The sequence below is a fragment of the Mirounga angustirostris genome, unplaced genomic scaffold (assembly GCF_029215605.1).
Source record: "Mirounga angustirostris isolate CCGP_5_RB_7025 unplaced genomic scaffold, mMirAng1.0.hap1 SCAF_6, whole genome shotgun sequence".
In the NCBI taxonomy this organism is placed as follows: Eukaryota; Metazoa; Chordata; class Mammalia; order Carnivora; family Phocidae; genus Mirounga; species Mirounga angustirostris.
The window spans coordinates 113,153,300-113,168,929 of NW_026991714.1; the positions used below are offsets into that span (position 1 = coordinate 113,153,300).

The window sequence follows — 15,630 nt, forward strand, 5'->3', positions numbered from 1 at the left end:
TTACTTGGCTCCCATTGGTGCCTCCAAGGTGAGCCTGCCCTCAGGGAACCGAGGGGAGGAGACCAGGGTGGGGTCCGCAGCAGGGGGCAGCGCGAATTTTCTAGTGAGGCACCGTTATAGAGATGCAGCCGTTCTCGTCCTACCTCTCTCCGTGCTTGCGGGTGATCTCCGCCACGCAGTCCTTGGTCTTGACCGTCATCTCTTTTGGGGCGAAGCGGTGGACGTCCGGGGACACCGGCCAGCCTTCGGCGGTGTGCGGGATCTCGGAGACGCCGCTGCGGAGCTGCGGGCTGAGCGCACTGCTGTAGGCAGATGCGGCCACTGCGCGGTGGGGGGGCCCTCGAGCGCGGCCCCGGGCATCGGGCACACGTAGCCCGGCCGGCTGATGTGGCCGAACCCCTGCGCCCCCTCCTCGGGCAGCCGGGGCAGCCCGAAGGCCTGGTCCAAGAGGCGGCTGTGGGCCGGGTACCAGTCGCGGAAAGGGTCCCAGCTGGGGCTCGGCAGGAGGGAGAAGGGCACTCCGCGCTCGGTCATGCTGGCTCGGCTCCGCGCGTCTGGCTGAGGCTTGGAGAAGTCCCAGAAGTCCCAGTCTACTCTTGAGGGACTTTTATGCTTTTTTCCAGTTTTTCTATAATAAATTTCCTATACTAAAGGTACAACAAAAATGCTTGTACGTTTGTCTCTGCTTAGTTGGGCAGATGTTTCCATAGGATACATCTGGAGAAGTGGAATTGCTTGATCAAAGAGTATACACATTGAAACATTTTGAAACTATTCTTAATTGTATCACATTATACGCATAGTCATGGAAGGTGAGGGACATTTTCACCCAACACTGGGCATTTCTTAACCTTTTATGAATTGTATTTTTCATGTCTTTTGTCCGTTTTTCAACTGGGGTGCTCATTTTTTATAAAATTTGGTTTATATATGTTCTTTTTGTGTTAAGGATAATACACCCCAAGGTACTGACAAGTCAACAGTAAGCTCTGATTGATGGGAAAACCAGATACATCACTTCCTCTAAATTACATATCTAAAATGTATAAAAGGAACTCAGGGGTGCCAGGATATCCTACAAAGAGATTAGAAGCATTCTGCAGGACAGATGAAGGACAGGGAAATTCCTGTGTCCCCCAAAAGCCTCTTCTGGGACACACAGTTGCAGATAATAAATCTGTGTGTGGGCATCACATCATACCTTCTGAAACTCAATCACCTCGTCTCCAAGGCCAGTTTTCTGTGCATAAAGCTGGGGCATTTCTGCACCTCATCTAGTCTGAGCTGACTTCTTCTCAATTTGGGGATGTAATTACATACCATCTGACTACAGTGTGGTACCCCAAAGCCTGGGCCAAGAGCATTTCTTGATTTATTGCTGCATGATTCTTTATACTTTTTTTTTTAAAGATTTTATTTATTTATTAGAGAGAGAGGGAGGAAGAACGAGCACCAGCGAGGGGAGAGGCAGAGGAAGAGGGAGAAGCAGACTCCCTGCAGAGCAGGGACCCCGATGCGGGACTTGATCCCAGGACCCTGGGATCATGACCTGAGCCGAAGGCAAATGCTTAACTGACTGAGCCACCCAGGCATCCCTGATTCTTTATACTTTAAAAAAGTGATAGATTAGGAGCAAATGGACAAAGGCACAGGGGAGGGTGGGACTGGAAGGGCTTTGTCACTCTTAATCCCCATTAGCTCCTCAGGAGTCCTCTCTTCCCCTCATCATTATTCAAATAATTACATAAAATTTATGTTGTTTGCAGTGAAATGTGTATACAGATCATCTTTGGAAAACTGCAATTTAACTGAACTGTAATACACCATTTAAATGAAAAGGACGCGTGTGCTATGCACTTTGCTATGCAAAGCCCCTTGTGCCTCTTCTGGAATCTCCACTGGGTGGAGGGGAATAATCTCTCTAAAAGGTGACCTGGGTTCCCCGGTTGGGCTGGGCAAGTCTGGCTCTGGGGCTCGACCAGGGTGGGGAGTGTGAGGAGGAGCCCCTTTCTTGACAAACCTTTGGGTGCCTCCAAGGGCCTTATCACCTCTTACCAGCTTCATTTGTAACTGACAAAAGGAGGTGGGGAGTATCTGCTTGAAATGATACTGTGGGCCCTGGCCTGCAGCCCTGAGCACCCTTGCCAGGCCCTGATTCCATAGGGGGATAAGAGGTACAACGGGTTCCCCCTTCTGGTGATGGATGTGTGTGGACCAGAGTCAGGCAAAGTCCCTGCCAACCATCCAGGGTGGGTTTGAAGCCTTTAGTCTCAAACTTTCCAGTCCATCGCTGCTTGTGTTTTGTTTTAGGAAGCTCATTTCAGTTCAGCTGTTTCGATGTGGATTTCAACACCATGATAAGTTAATTCCTGAATAGGAAATTTGAAAACAGTCTTTGTTCCATCTTTAAAAGTTTAACGAAAACGTATCTACCAGATATTAAATTGTTTCCCTGCTGCAAAGTTCTGCTTATTAAATTTTACAGACTTTGTGGAGATGAATTGTTCTCCAAGGACAAATAGATACAACCTGGCTTTCTATTGGGCCCTGCCCAGGCCTGAAGGGAGCCAAGGGAGTCCTCCTCCCCAGTGGACCCACCTGCAAAAAGAAGACCAGGTTAGCAGGAAACAACATGGGTAGTTCTTGATGCTGTTTGGCTCACTTTCCCCCACCCTGTGGCTTCTGACTAAACTTTTTCATTTTTCAACATATTTGTGCACATGAAAGACCCCCTTTTACACATGCAGTCACCGAGCGGGGAGAGCTGCAATGTCTGACCCTGGATCCCGCAGCAAGTTGCGACCAGCGCTGGGATTGGAGGCTGAGCCCAGAAAAGCACAGCAAGAGGGCAGGATGCCAGTAGTCTTCTGCTCCTGCCAGGAACTTGCAGCATTTTCTAGTCGTGCGAGCACCAGGGGCCTCACCACATCCCTGAACTAAGTGCTTCATGGAGACAAAGAGCACCCGAGCCTGTTGGCGCCAAAGCCCTGCGCACACACACCCATCCTTCCTCAGCTGTGGCAGGCACCCCCAGCCCCAACTCCCCACCTGCCATCCCTTCCTGGGACTCCGTGAGCCCCTCCCCCGCTTTCCCACGTCTCTGCGCTGTGCCCTGGGAATCAGCACCGTCATGGCCAGCCTGTCTGGAATGGCTAATCCTGCTTCAAGGCTCAAATGGCTCCTCCTTCCCTGAGCCCCACAGCAGGAATGGGTTGTTGGAGCAATTAATTCGTTATGCATGTGTCTATCTGTCCCCACCATGGGTTCCCCGGAGGCAGGAACCATTTCTTGTACTCTTCTGTAACCCCAGTGCCCAGCGCATTAGGGCCGGCATGGTGCTCCCACTCCTTTTTGTGGTCAGTCTCCCCGTGGGCGCTGTTCCCTCTCTGAGGAGTCACAGTGCCACCCAGCGGCAGACAGGATGTACTGAGGTGCTCGCCGAGGGCCCTTCCGCTCCACCCCCTGCTGGTGAGGGTCCTTACTGCAGGAGTTGTAGGTGACTGAAGGTGACGGATGGATCCCCTTCTGGCAGAGCCTTCCTGTACTCCACTGCTAAGGTCAAAATGCGGGTATGGGGGTGGGACGGCAGAGAAGCAGGCCCGTCGCCTTTGGGATCCTTGGGCACAGGGACTTGGCTCCATGCTGCTGTATCTGCTGGAGGTGCATATGGTTCTTCTCCCTGTCCTGCTGGCCCTTCTCCCTTCCCAGGCTACTAAAATCTACTTCCGAGGCTCAGCTCAGCCACCGCCTTCTTTCCTCCCCCCTCACATACACGCCCCCACAAATCTCTAGCTTATGCAGCCCAGATTTAGATCCCAGCTTTGCACATTATCTCTTTTGAGACTACAGGCAAGTCACTTAACTTCACTGACCTCAGTTTATCTATAAAATGGGAATAATAAAACTACCTGCCGCATTGGGTTGGGAGGGATAAATGAATCCAGATAGGTAAAGTACATGCAAGTGTAGCGCCTGTTTGGTTTGTCCTTTTGTTCCTCAGTCAGATACACCACTTGGGGGCAAGCACTGTGTCTGCTCCGTTTTATCCTCACGGTGCTGGTGTATGGCAGGAACTCAAAAGGTGCTACACCCGCCAAATGCGTGGGGACTGTCAGCCTTTGATTTGGGTCTTAGTGAGCAGCAGGTGGCTGGGGAAGTCCCTTATCTTGGTCCTGGCTGTGGTACTTGCTCAGTGTGTGGCCTTGGATGTGTCACACCGTCTCTGGGCCTTGAGTAAGTGGAGGGGGTTAGGTTATACTGTTACAAGTCCATTCTGACCCTCCTGGGGGCCCAGGCCTTCTGATCTCAGAAGAGGATGCTGTTTTCCCTCTGTGAACTGCCCCTACCCTCAAGCCTTTTTTTTTTTTTTTCCTGGATTGACAAGACTTTTAGTTACAGGATAAGTCTTCCTCCTGATCAGGGAAACAGATAAGAGCTGTATTCCAGAGAAGGAGTAATTTTGGCTTTGAGAGAGGGAGGAGCAGCTCTGTGACAAAGGGAAGGGACATTCTTCTTCCCCAGGAAGGTTCTATCTATTATAGGGTGAAGCCAGGAGCACCTTAGGTCTGGCTTCAGATGGAGGGAAAAACGGGTGACCAGCACAGCTGGGTCTAGGAGAGAATGGGGCTACACTGGTTTAGGCAGCCTCTGAGCCTGTGTATGGAGAGGCACTGATAGGAAACACTATAGCAAACATGACAGATACTAATCCTGCAGGCAAGGAGGCAAGTCATCTCTGATGAAAGGTACCAAGATTTTGGGAGCAATAGGGGCTCTGAACAGCTGAAAAATTATATTAAACAAATCTATGATTCGTAATATAACCTACAGAAAGTAGAAGTCTAAATACATGTGAATTTTCTAATTCTGAATAGATTCTTCAAAGCTATCTCATCTAATCTGTTTTTATTCTTATTTTTTGAAGATTTTATTTATTTATTTGACACAGAGAGAGAGATAGGGAGAGCAGGAACACAAGCAGGGGGAGTGGGAGAGGGAGAAGCAGGCTCCTGGCCGAGCAGGGAGCCGGATGCGGGACTCGATCCCAGGATCCGGGGATCCTGACCTGAACCAAAGGCAGACACTTAATGACTGAGCCACCCAGGCGCCCCCATCTAATCTGTTTTTAGACCCATATCTTGAGTTCTTAATTTGTGTCATTATATTTTTTGGCTTCTGAATCTTCAATTTCTAGTTGTTTTTTAATATTTTATTTTATTTTTTAAAGATTTTATTTATTTATTTGAGAGAGAGAGAACATGAGCAGTGGGGAAGGAGAGGAGGACTCCCTGCTGAGCAGGGGACATGAGGCTTGATCTCAGGACCCTGAGATCATGACCTGAGCCAGCGGCAGACACTTAACAGACTGAGCCACCTAGGCAGCCCAAGACTTTAGTTTTAAGTAATCTCTCCACCCAACATGGGACTTGTATTCCCAACTTTGAGATCAAGAGTCTCATGCTCTACTGACTGAGCCAGCCAGGTGCCCCAACTTCTGTTTTGTTTAGTTTCCAATTTTGTATCAAAAGTTCAATTTGTAGGGGCGCCTGGGTGGCTCAGTCATTAAGCGTCTGCCTTTGGCTCAGGTCATGATCCCAGAGTCCTGGGATCGAGCCCTGCATCAGGCTCCCTTCTCCTCAGGAAGCCTGCTTCTCCCTCTCCCACTCCCTCTGCTTGTGTTTCCTCTCTCGCTGTGTCTCTCTCTGTCAAATAAATAAATAAAATCTTAAAAAAAAAAAAGAATTTGTATCCTAATGACCATACTAAGATAGTTTTTTTCTCATTTATGTCTAATGACTCCACTGTCTGGACTATTTGTTGAAAGTCTATTGTCTATTGTTTATGCTGGCTCTTGTTCTTATTCAATTTCCTTCTATGTCTGATTATCTTTGATTGTGTGCTGAAAATTGTACTTGAAAAATTAACTGGAGTAATGTTTAAGACTAGGATAATATCATCTTCTTACAGAAAGGGTTTTCATTGACTTTTGCAAATGTGGAGGGCCCTGAGGAAACCAGAAGAACCTTAAGCATTTTCAGTGCTTGAAATTTTTCTGAATCACCCAGAGTACTTGAAACTGAGCTGAAGTAGAGGAGAAAGCTAGTTTATTTTCAGTTTACTCTTACTTCCACGGTGCAGCCACTCAGGATTACAGTCCTGAGCATGGAGTGGTTTTTTAGAGTTGACCCTGCCTTGAAAAGCCCAAGATTCCAACTTACATGACCTTAGCTCCCTCAGCTTTTTAGCCACCTCTTCTGATTGCAAAAGTGGCCCCCGAATTGAGCTCTCCTCTCTGGATTTTCACCTTTTCTGAGCAATCGTCTCTTGCCAATAATTGACAAGGTAATCCCTTGCTACTTGTTAGCTTTTTTCTGTTTTTAGGAAAAAGCTTTTTATATTTCATATGAATTATTTTAGTTGTCTTCAGGAGGAGGTTACTTCTGAATTATTTAGTTTACTATTTCTGAAAGTGAGAGTTCTTTACTTGGTTTAAAATTGTGTAATAGCTTGGTATCTCTTTAGAGGACTGAGGAATGCAAGAAGACTAATAGCACAGATGATCTGCAGTCATATAGTAGATACCAAAATACAATGATTTTTTTAAATTTTATTTTAATTCCAGTGTAATTAACATATAGTGTAATATTAGTTTCAGGTGGACAATATGGTGCTTCAACAATTCTAGGTGCGCCTGGGTGGCTCAGTCGGTTAAGCGTCTGCCTTTGGCTCAGGTCATGATCCCAGGGTCCTGGGATCGAGCCCTGTGTCAGGCTCCCTGCTCATCAGGGAGTCTGCTTCTCCCTCTGCCCCTCCCCTTGCTCATGCTCTCTCTCTCTCTCTCACTCTCACTCTCTATCTCTTTCTCTCTGTCTGAAATAAATAAGTAAAATCTTTAAAAAAACAATTCTATACATTACTCAGTACTCATCATCATAAGTCCTCTTAGTTCCCTTCACCTATTTCCCCATTCCCCCCACCCACCTTACCTCTGGTAACCATCAGTTTGTTCTTTATAGTTAAGAGTCTGTTTTTTTTTGGTTTGTCTCTTCTTCTCTTTGTCAAAATAAAATGATTTTGAGTATTTTTCTTATAATTCAGTACTGTGGCTGGCACTGAAAATTACATATAACCATTTGCTCAATTTTATTTTTTAAAGATTATTTATTTATTTATTTGACAGAGAGAGACACAGTGAGAGAGGGAACACAAGCAGGGGGAGTGGGAGAGGGAGAAGCAGGCTTCCCACAGGGCAGGGAGCCCAATGGGGGGCTTGATCCCAGGACTCTGGGATCATGACCTGAGCCGAAGACAGACACTTAACGACTGAGCCACCCAGGCGCCCCCATTCACTCAATTTTAATTGTGGCTGTTTGAAATTATTCATTTATGAGGAAATTTATAATAGAATTATTGATAATTAATAGAGAACTAGTTAAATTATGCTGCTTCCATAGGATAGGATATTGTGCAACCATTAATAATGTAGGATAATACCTAATGGCATTGATGCCTAGTCACATCATATGAGAAGTGAAACTAGTTGATCACAACATGATCCCTTTTTATATATTTACATATACTAGAAATAGCACTGAAAATATGTTCACTAAAATGCTAACCGTGATTATGTTGGGGTGGTGAGATGACTAGTGATTTTACCCACTGGTTTTTGCCTTTTTATATTTTTGTAATTTCCTCAAATGAACATTTATTATTTTTGTAACAAAGTTGAATTATAAAATAAAATACTATAAATAAAATCAGATGTTTTTATTATGTTGCATTGAAATGTTTATCTACACAAATAACACACAATTCAGATTTAAGAAGTCTTTGTGAAGGGCACCTGGGTGGCTCAGTTGGTTAAGCGACTGCCTTCGGCTCAGGTCATGATCCTGGAGTCCTAGGATCGAGTCCCGCATCGGGCTCCCTGCTCGGCAGGGAGTCTGCTTCTCCCTCTGACCCTCCTCCCTCTCATGCTCTCTGTCTCTCATTCTCTCTCTCTCAAATAAATAAATAAAATCTTTAAAAAAAAAAAAAAAGAAGTCTTTGTGAATATCTAGTACATGTCAGCTTCTTTCACACATATATTTTCACTAATGCTTATAAGTATCCAGGAGTCAATCACAAATGAAGTAAAGGTAGGGGTGAAGCAGTCTGAGCTCTGTTCAAAAAGAAATCAAGTGAAGAGATTGACTGATGCAACATAAATGGTATGATTTTCATAGTCAGCAATGTCTCCAATGTGCTAAAGGCCAAGTAACGGACACTGTAGCCTACCCCAGTAGAAGAGATGTTGAATTATAAAAATTATGTAAATACTGCAAAAATGAAAATATGGGAATAGAAAAATAACAGCAATATTCTATACTCTACTGCAGCAACAGTTAACATATTAGAATATGCAGGCAATTGGATTATTGATTCCAACCACCTGTTCTCTTCCCTGTAAGAGGATTCTATGTGTAATCTGCAGTGCCTTCCCGAAGGTAGCGTGTACTTCCCTAACCCATTGTCAGTATGACTGCTTTGGACAGTGGAACGTGAGCAGGAGTAATATATACCACAGACAAGCAGAAACTTTAAGAACCATTAGAAGACTTGGCTCTGTCTCTTGCTTGCTTCCCTTGGCCATAAAAATGGCATATCCTAAACAGGGGCTGATCCTTCAGGTTGGCTCTGGAATGAGAAGATACATGAAGCAGAGCCATCATAGATACCAACATGCAATGTGAATGAGAAATGCGTATTATTGTAAGTCACTGGGATTAGGGTGGGGGGGTGTTTATTACCATACCAAAGGTAACCAATATGTTATTTCCTCAAAAATACAATAACAACTCTCTTAACTGAACTGTACTTTTTAAAAGATTTTTAATTTATTTAATTATTTTATTTTATTTGAGAGAGAGAGGGAGCAAGCACAGGAGGGAGGGGCATAGGGAGAGGAAGAGAGAGAATCTTTTTTTTTTTTTAAGATTTTATTTATTTATTTATTTGAGAGAGAGAGAATGAGAGACAGAGAGCATGAGAGGAAGGAGGGTCAGAGGGAGAAGCAGACTCCCTGCCGAGCAGGGAGCCCGATGTGGGACTCGATCCCGGGACCCCAGGATCATGACCCAAGCCGAAGGCAGTTGCTTAACCAACTGAGCCACCCAGGCGCCCCAAGAGAGAGAATCTTAAGCAGGCTCCATGCCCAGCATGGAACTTGATGCGGGGCTTGATCTCATGACCCTAAGATCATGACCTGAGTTGAAATCAAGAGTTAGATGCTTAACTGACTGAGTCACCCAGGCATCCCAGGATTTCTTTTTCTTTTTTTTTGTTAAAGATTTTATTTATTTATTTGACAGAGATAAAGCACAAGCAGGGGGAACAGCAGAAGGAGAGGGAGAAGCAGGTTCCCAGTTGAGCAGGGAGCCCAATACAGGACTCAATCCCAGGACCCTGGGATCATGACTTGAGCCGAAGGCAGACACTTAACCAACTGAGCCACCCAGGTGCCCTGGATTTCTTATTTTTAATTAATCTCTACACCCCCTGTGAGGCTTGAACTTACAACCCCGAGATCAAGAGTCACATGCTCCACTGACTGAGCCAGCCAGGTGCCCCTTAACTGAACTGAACTGACATTCTAGATTGATGTGTGTTCTCTTTTCCTTCTTTAAAACATATTCTTACACACACACACACACACATTGACAATGCCCATGGCCCACACTGAATATCCAAGGTTGGTAGGCCACTTTCCAGCATGAGTGCTCAAATTTGTCTCATTAACCAACCAAGTGATCCAAATCAAGATAGATGAGAAGGCTTTCATATGAACTAGTTTGAGGTTCTGAAGTGATTGGCTGTGACTCAGCATCACCTAGCTGTCAGGAGAGAGAGCCAAAGACCAAATTCCAACTTTACCATGTGGTAAGTATGTGACCTTGGTCGAATTACTAACACAGACACCAATATCGAGAGTTCCTCATTTTCAAAGACTCTTTCAGAGAGGAGTAAATAGTAATCTAGTCCTGAGCCAGCCCTCTGAAGGTCATTAGCACCAAGATGTCCCCCAGGACAATGTCTTCCATTAAGATTGAGTGTGTTCTGCTAAAGGGTTGTCAGGGCGGCACGTCTCCGGTGAGGGAGGAGGCATCCAACTCTCTGCTCTTCGTAGATATTCCTGCAAAAAAAGGTTTGCCAGTGGTATTTGCTCAGCATGTGAGGGCAGCAAGTGACCGTGAATGCCCCTGCCAGCTCGTGGCCCTTTGCCAGTCAGGAGGCTATGTTGCCCCCATTGGAACACAGCTCTGTGCTTTGAATTGGAAGATCAGTCAGTGGTCGTCCTGGCCACAGTAGGTAAAGACAAGAAAAACAATCCGTTCAATGATGGGCATGTGGATCCCGCTGAGAGATACTTGACTGGCAATATGGCTGAGGAGATAGCGCCGGCCGTTCTGGAGCGGCGCCAGGGGTCCCTGTGCTCCCTCTTTCCTCACCACTGTGTGGAAAAGTACTTTGCCCGAGTGGACATCTCCAGTGGTTTGGATTGGCCCCTGGACCACAATATCTACGACATGGACAGCCTGTCCTGCTCCATGGGCGCCTTTGACTAGGACCTGCAGACAGGAAAGATCTCCTACCACAGAAGTGTTCACAAGCTGGAGAAAGGAGAACGAACCCCAGAGGGAATGTGCATTGATGCTGAGGGGGAGCCCTGGGTGGCCTGTTGCAGGGGAGGAAGAGTGGTTCGTTTAGACCCTGAGACAGGGGAAAGACTCCAAACAGTGAAGTTACCTGTTGATAAAACAACTTCATTTTGCTTCAGAGGGAAGAACTACTCTGAAATGTCCGTGACCTCTGCCCAGGATGGAAGGGACCCCAAGGGTCTTCTGCTGCAGGCTGAAGCTAGTGGAATTTTCAAGATACCTGGCCTGGGGGTCAAAGGAATTCTTCCCTGTCCCTATGCAAGATGGGTGGCAGGCCTTCTTTCTACTGGAGGAACTTTTTTTTTTTTTAAAGATTTTATTTATTTATATGAGAGAGAGAGCACACAAGCAGAGGGAGTGGCAGAGAGAGAGGGAGAAGTAGACTCCTTGCTGCGCAGGGACCCCAATGTAGGGCTCAGTCCCAGGACCCCGAGATCATGACCTGAGCTGAAGGCAGATGCTAACTGATTGAGCCACCCAGGCACCCCTAGAGGAACTTTTGAAGACGTGTAGAAAATTCTTGAGCTAAAATTTCAGCCTAGTTACAAAAAAAAAAATATTATTAGCAGCGTTCAATTTTTATTTACAATTTTTTAAAAGATTTTATTTATTTGTCAGAGAGAGAGATACAGAGCACAAGCAGGGGGAGCAGCAGGCAGAGGGAGAAGCAAACTCCTCACTGAGCAAGGAGCGCGATTTGGGACTCAATCCCAGGACCCCAGGACCATGACCTGAGCCGAAGGCAGACTCTCAACTGACTGAGCCACCCAGGCATCCCTATTTACAATTTTTAAACGGTAGAGCATTTTAGTAAGGGGTGACAGATGGTTTTGATAACACACGACAACACCTTCTGCCAAGGTATTATAGAAATGTAAAGATTTGGTCAGCTGTCAACCAGCCTCTTGATTCTTTGCAATTGCTAGAAGGGGAGGGCAAGGGACCACATTCGTCCTGCATTCCATACTTATTATACATATCTAAAGCTTCGAAAAACTAATAAATAATGGCCTAGTTAACAAAAATAATAGTCTAGTCCTTAAAAGCCTCTCATATTATAGGATATTCTCTAAATTGTCTCAGTTTGAAAAACAAACTTTTGAAAACATCTTATTTTTTAAAATGGAGGATGTCATACTTAAAAATAGAGAGATTCGTATAATCATCCTTCAAATACTCATCACACAGCTTGACCAATTATTAATTGTGGCCAATCTTGCTTCCTCTTTACTCTGCCCCCCCAACACACACACACACACACACACACACACACTCTCTCTCAGACTTCCTCTCTGTTTCCTCCTCAACCTCTGCTGCTGGATTATTTTAAATTAAGTTCTAGACATTATGTATCTAGAAGAAAAGGACTCTTTTTTTTTAAAAGATTTTATTTATTTATTTGACAGAGAGAGACACAGCGAGAGAGGGAACACAAGCAGGGGGAGTGGGAGAGGGAGAAGCAGGCTTCCCGCTGAGCAGGGAGCCAGATATGGGGCTCGATCCCAGGACCCTGAGATCATGACCTGAGCCAAAGGCAGACGCCCAACGACTGAGCCACCCAGCCTCCCTGAAAAGGACTCTTTTTTTTAAAAAAAAGTTTTTACTTATTTAAGTAATCTCTACACTCCATGTGGGGCTTGATCTCACCACCCTGAGATCAAGAGTCACATGCTCTTCTGACTGAGCCAGCCAGGCACCCCAGAAGAAGACTCTTTTAACACAAACACCATACCATCATCTCATCTTTGAAAAAACAATAATTTGCGGGGTGCCTGGGTGGCTCAGTCAGTTAAGCTACTGCCTTCGGCTCAGGTCATGAGCCTGGAGTCCCAGGATCGAGTCCTGCATTGGGCTCCCTGCTCAGCCTGCTTCTCCCTCTGACCCTCCCTCCTGTTGTGCTCTCTCTCTCGCTCTCTCTCTCTCATTCTCTCACTCTCAAATAAATAAAAGAAATCTTAAAAAAAAAGAAAAAGAAAAAACAATCATTTGCTTAAAACATCTAATATCCAGTCGAGGATCAAATTTCCCTGATAGCCCCCAAATGTTTTAGTTACATACTACATTCTGTGACATGACTCTTACATTTCTCTTAATCTATCAAAGTTCCCCTCTTTTTTTTAACCTAAGCAACCAGTATGGATCCTTTGTCCATTACCTAATCAGTTGTGACTGTGTCACAAGTCCCAGGGTCATTTGCTTTTCCCACCCTCTAGTAGACAGTGCTTTGGGCTGTTACAGCAGCTTCACACCTCCATAGAGCAGCCAAGTGGGTCCCCATTTCCACCTACGATAAGTGCACCCCATGCAAACCAATTGCCTTGAGATCTTCTTGATGGCAAGTAGGGAATTGGAATTCTCAAGACTTTCTGGTTTTGTTGTTCTCAAAAAATGAGTTTTTCAAGAAACCTGTTGGATGACTCACCAAGAAGCTCTAGGGGACATCAAAACACTGAAGTCATTTCACAACATGTGGAATGGATAGAAGAGACATTTATAGATTGAGATTTTACTTTATAAAATATGCATGTAAAAATATTAATAGTTAAGTTAATAAACTAGGCGTAACTATTTCTTCTACATCTCAAAGGTTTTACATATTCACGATAAGCAAAAGTTGGAAAAATTGAGATATTTTGGTAAGGAGTTGCCACGCATTGGGTTATATAAGGTGCTTTTTTAGTTACAAAAGGAGACTCATTTCCTCAGAAGACTCTGACTCCCCTTGTCCTTCCACATTTTATTTTATTTTTTTTTTTACTTTGTGAAGTCACTCCTCTTTCCATTGCTCTTGATTAGGTTTCCCACTTCGACCACACGGAGAACTTTCTGGATATGCTCTGGATTTGGTCCTTGGTTACAGACCATCCTCAGGTACCCCTGGCTGTGCCCCGTTTTACCTGAAGTTCTGCTGGCTTCTTGCTGATACACTTCCCCTAGTTTTATACACACTCCATGATACATGGGGGCGATTGCTCAAGTGCAGAAGATGAGGCAAACACAGCTCCCAAAGACCTCCAACCTTGGGAGTTGGGGAGTTAATTTCCTTGCCATCATCTCCCTTGACCAGGAAGGGTAGTCCAGTGGCTTCTACTTGGCAGTTCCTATGATGAGAGACTGACTCTTTAAGCCCACGGCAGCTCCGTGGTAGTCAGTCCAGTCCATCTGTTCTACCTACACATTCAGAAACCGGGGACATGATCCTGATGATTGCTGCTTCACAAGGCCTGTTGTTGACCCTGGTCAAAGCTTCAGGTGTCACCTGATGCTGTCAAGGCCCTGATTCGTGGGCCAAGTTGGTGGTCTGAGTATTAAGGAATGAGTTCCATCTTAGAGGGAGGGTCAATGTTGACTGAAAGTTTGGGGGGATTCCTCTTTACCTGGCACAGTTACCTGGCAAAATTACACAACAGGTTCCTTGGTGAAAGACTAGGAGGAAGGTATATAGTATACAGTTGTGCTGTGAAAGTTGGTCAGGGGCCTCTTAAGTATGGAAACGGGCCTACCTGGGGCTGCAACTCTAGTAAGGTTGGGCCTCTAGTCACCAGACCTAGAGGACAGGTACAGTTCATATGCCGTTGGATGATGCCGTTGGATATTTTCTGCTCTCTACTTTAGGGCACCTGGTGTTTGCCCTTCTTGTCCCCTTGCACTTGGGTAGGGAACTACCTGGCTACTTCTGGCCAATCGGTTCTGATCAGAGGATATGTACCACTTCAGGACCTAAACATCTAATTGCCAGTTTGTCACCTTCCAGAACAATCCATCTGCTGGTGAGTCTGGCCATGTTCAAGATCATGGCTGCTCCATCAGCCTAGATCACAGAGCGAGAAAGTCAAGTGAAAGGGGCCCAGCAACCAGCAATAGACATATAGCATGAACAGGAAGAAAGTTTTGTTATTTTATGTCATTAAGATTTTGACATAATCTAGCATAGTTTCTTTTGGTTTTTTTTTTTGTTTTTATTACTCAAAAAAGCTTCATTTTAAAATTTAGCTTTCTGACTCTGAGCTTGTGCCTTCAATACTTTCACAACGATTGTCTGCTTCTCAGGAAGGAAAGCACACTTGATCCTGTCACACACACACTTAGCACACAAGGAACCACTCTAGGCACTGCTGACGTGTTTTTTTGTTTTAGACAAGCTTATAAGGATGGTAGGCCTCACAGCACAAACTCCTTGAAGTCAGCCCGGGCACATGCCACATGTAGATTTTGGTGCTTTCCCGACCTTCCTGGTACGAAGGTAAATGATTTCTATTACCAGGGGTTCAGGACAGCCTAGTTTTGTTAGAGGCTATCCTGTAGGACAGCTTACGATGGTAGGTCAAACGATGGACCATTCCGAAAGCCTACAGACATGTTCCCCAGAAGAGAGTCAGCATACTTTGACTGACATGGAAACTGATGTTGAGAGATGAAGTGTGCCTTAACAAAGCCTGCCTTCTGTGGCCTTGACTTAGGAGTCAACTGATGGGGCAAGAAAGCTGATTATGGAAGCTGTTTCACACTGATACTATTGAGAAAACCATCACCTACAATTACTTAGAAGGTAGATCATGAACCTAGTAAGCCTGTAGCTCCAGAAGAGTCTAGAAAACCAAATGTTAGTAGCTTTTGTTGGTTGGTATTGACTGCGTATGGCAAGATACTTCAAGAAAGAGACATTCTCAGGGAATAATGGACTGATTTATTGTCATTGGGATGGAAGGGAATAGAAAGGGCTTTGGCAGTCTTGCTTCCATCCTGAGGCCTCTCCCTTTGGTTTGGAGATGGATCATCATCTCCCCTTTGTTTTCATGAGTGTGTGTGTGTCTGTGTCCTAATTGCCTCTTCTTATACAGACACTAGTCACACTGGACTAGAGTCCACCCCAATGACCTCATTTACTCTTATTATCTCTCTCTCTCTTTTTTTTTAAAGATTTTATTTA

General features: G+C 45.2%; 3 pseudogenes; 1 reads left to right on the forward strand and 2 right to left on the reverse strand.

The window, feature by feature from the left end:
* On the reverse strand, positions 1–546 carry LOC123847080 (heat shock protein beta-1-like; annotated as a pseudogene).
* A 9,525-nt stretch (positions 547–10,071) lies between these two features.
* LOC123847081 (regucalcin-like) lies at positions 10,072–13,601 on the forward strand (annotated as a pseudogene).
* Positions 13,602–14,682: 1,081 nt separating this feature from the next.
* Positions 14,683–15,040, reverse strand: LOC123847082 (large ribosomal subunit protein eL34-like; annotated as a pseudogene).
* Between the last annotated feature and the right edge of the window lie 590 nt (positions 15,041–15,630).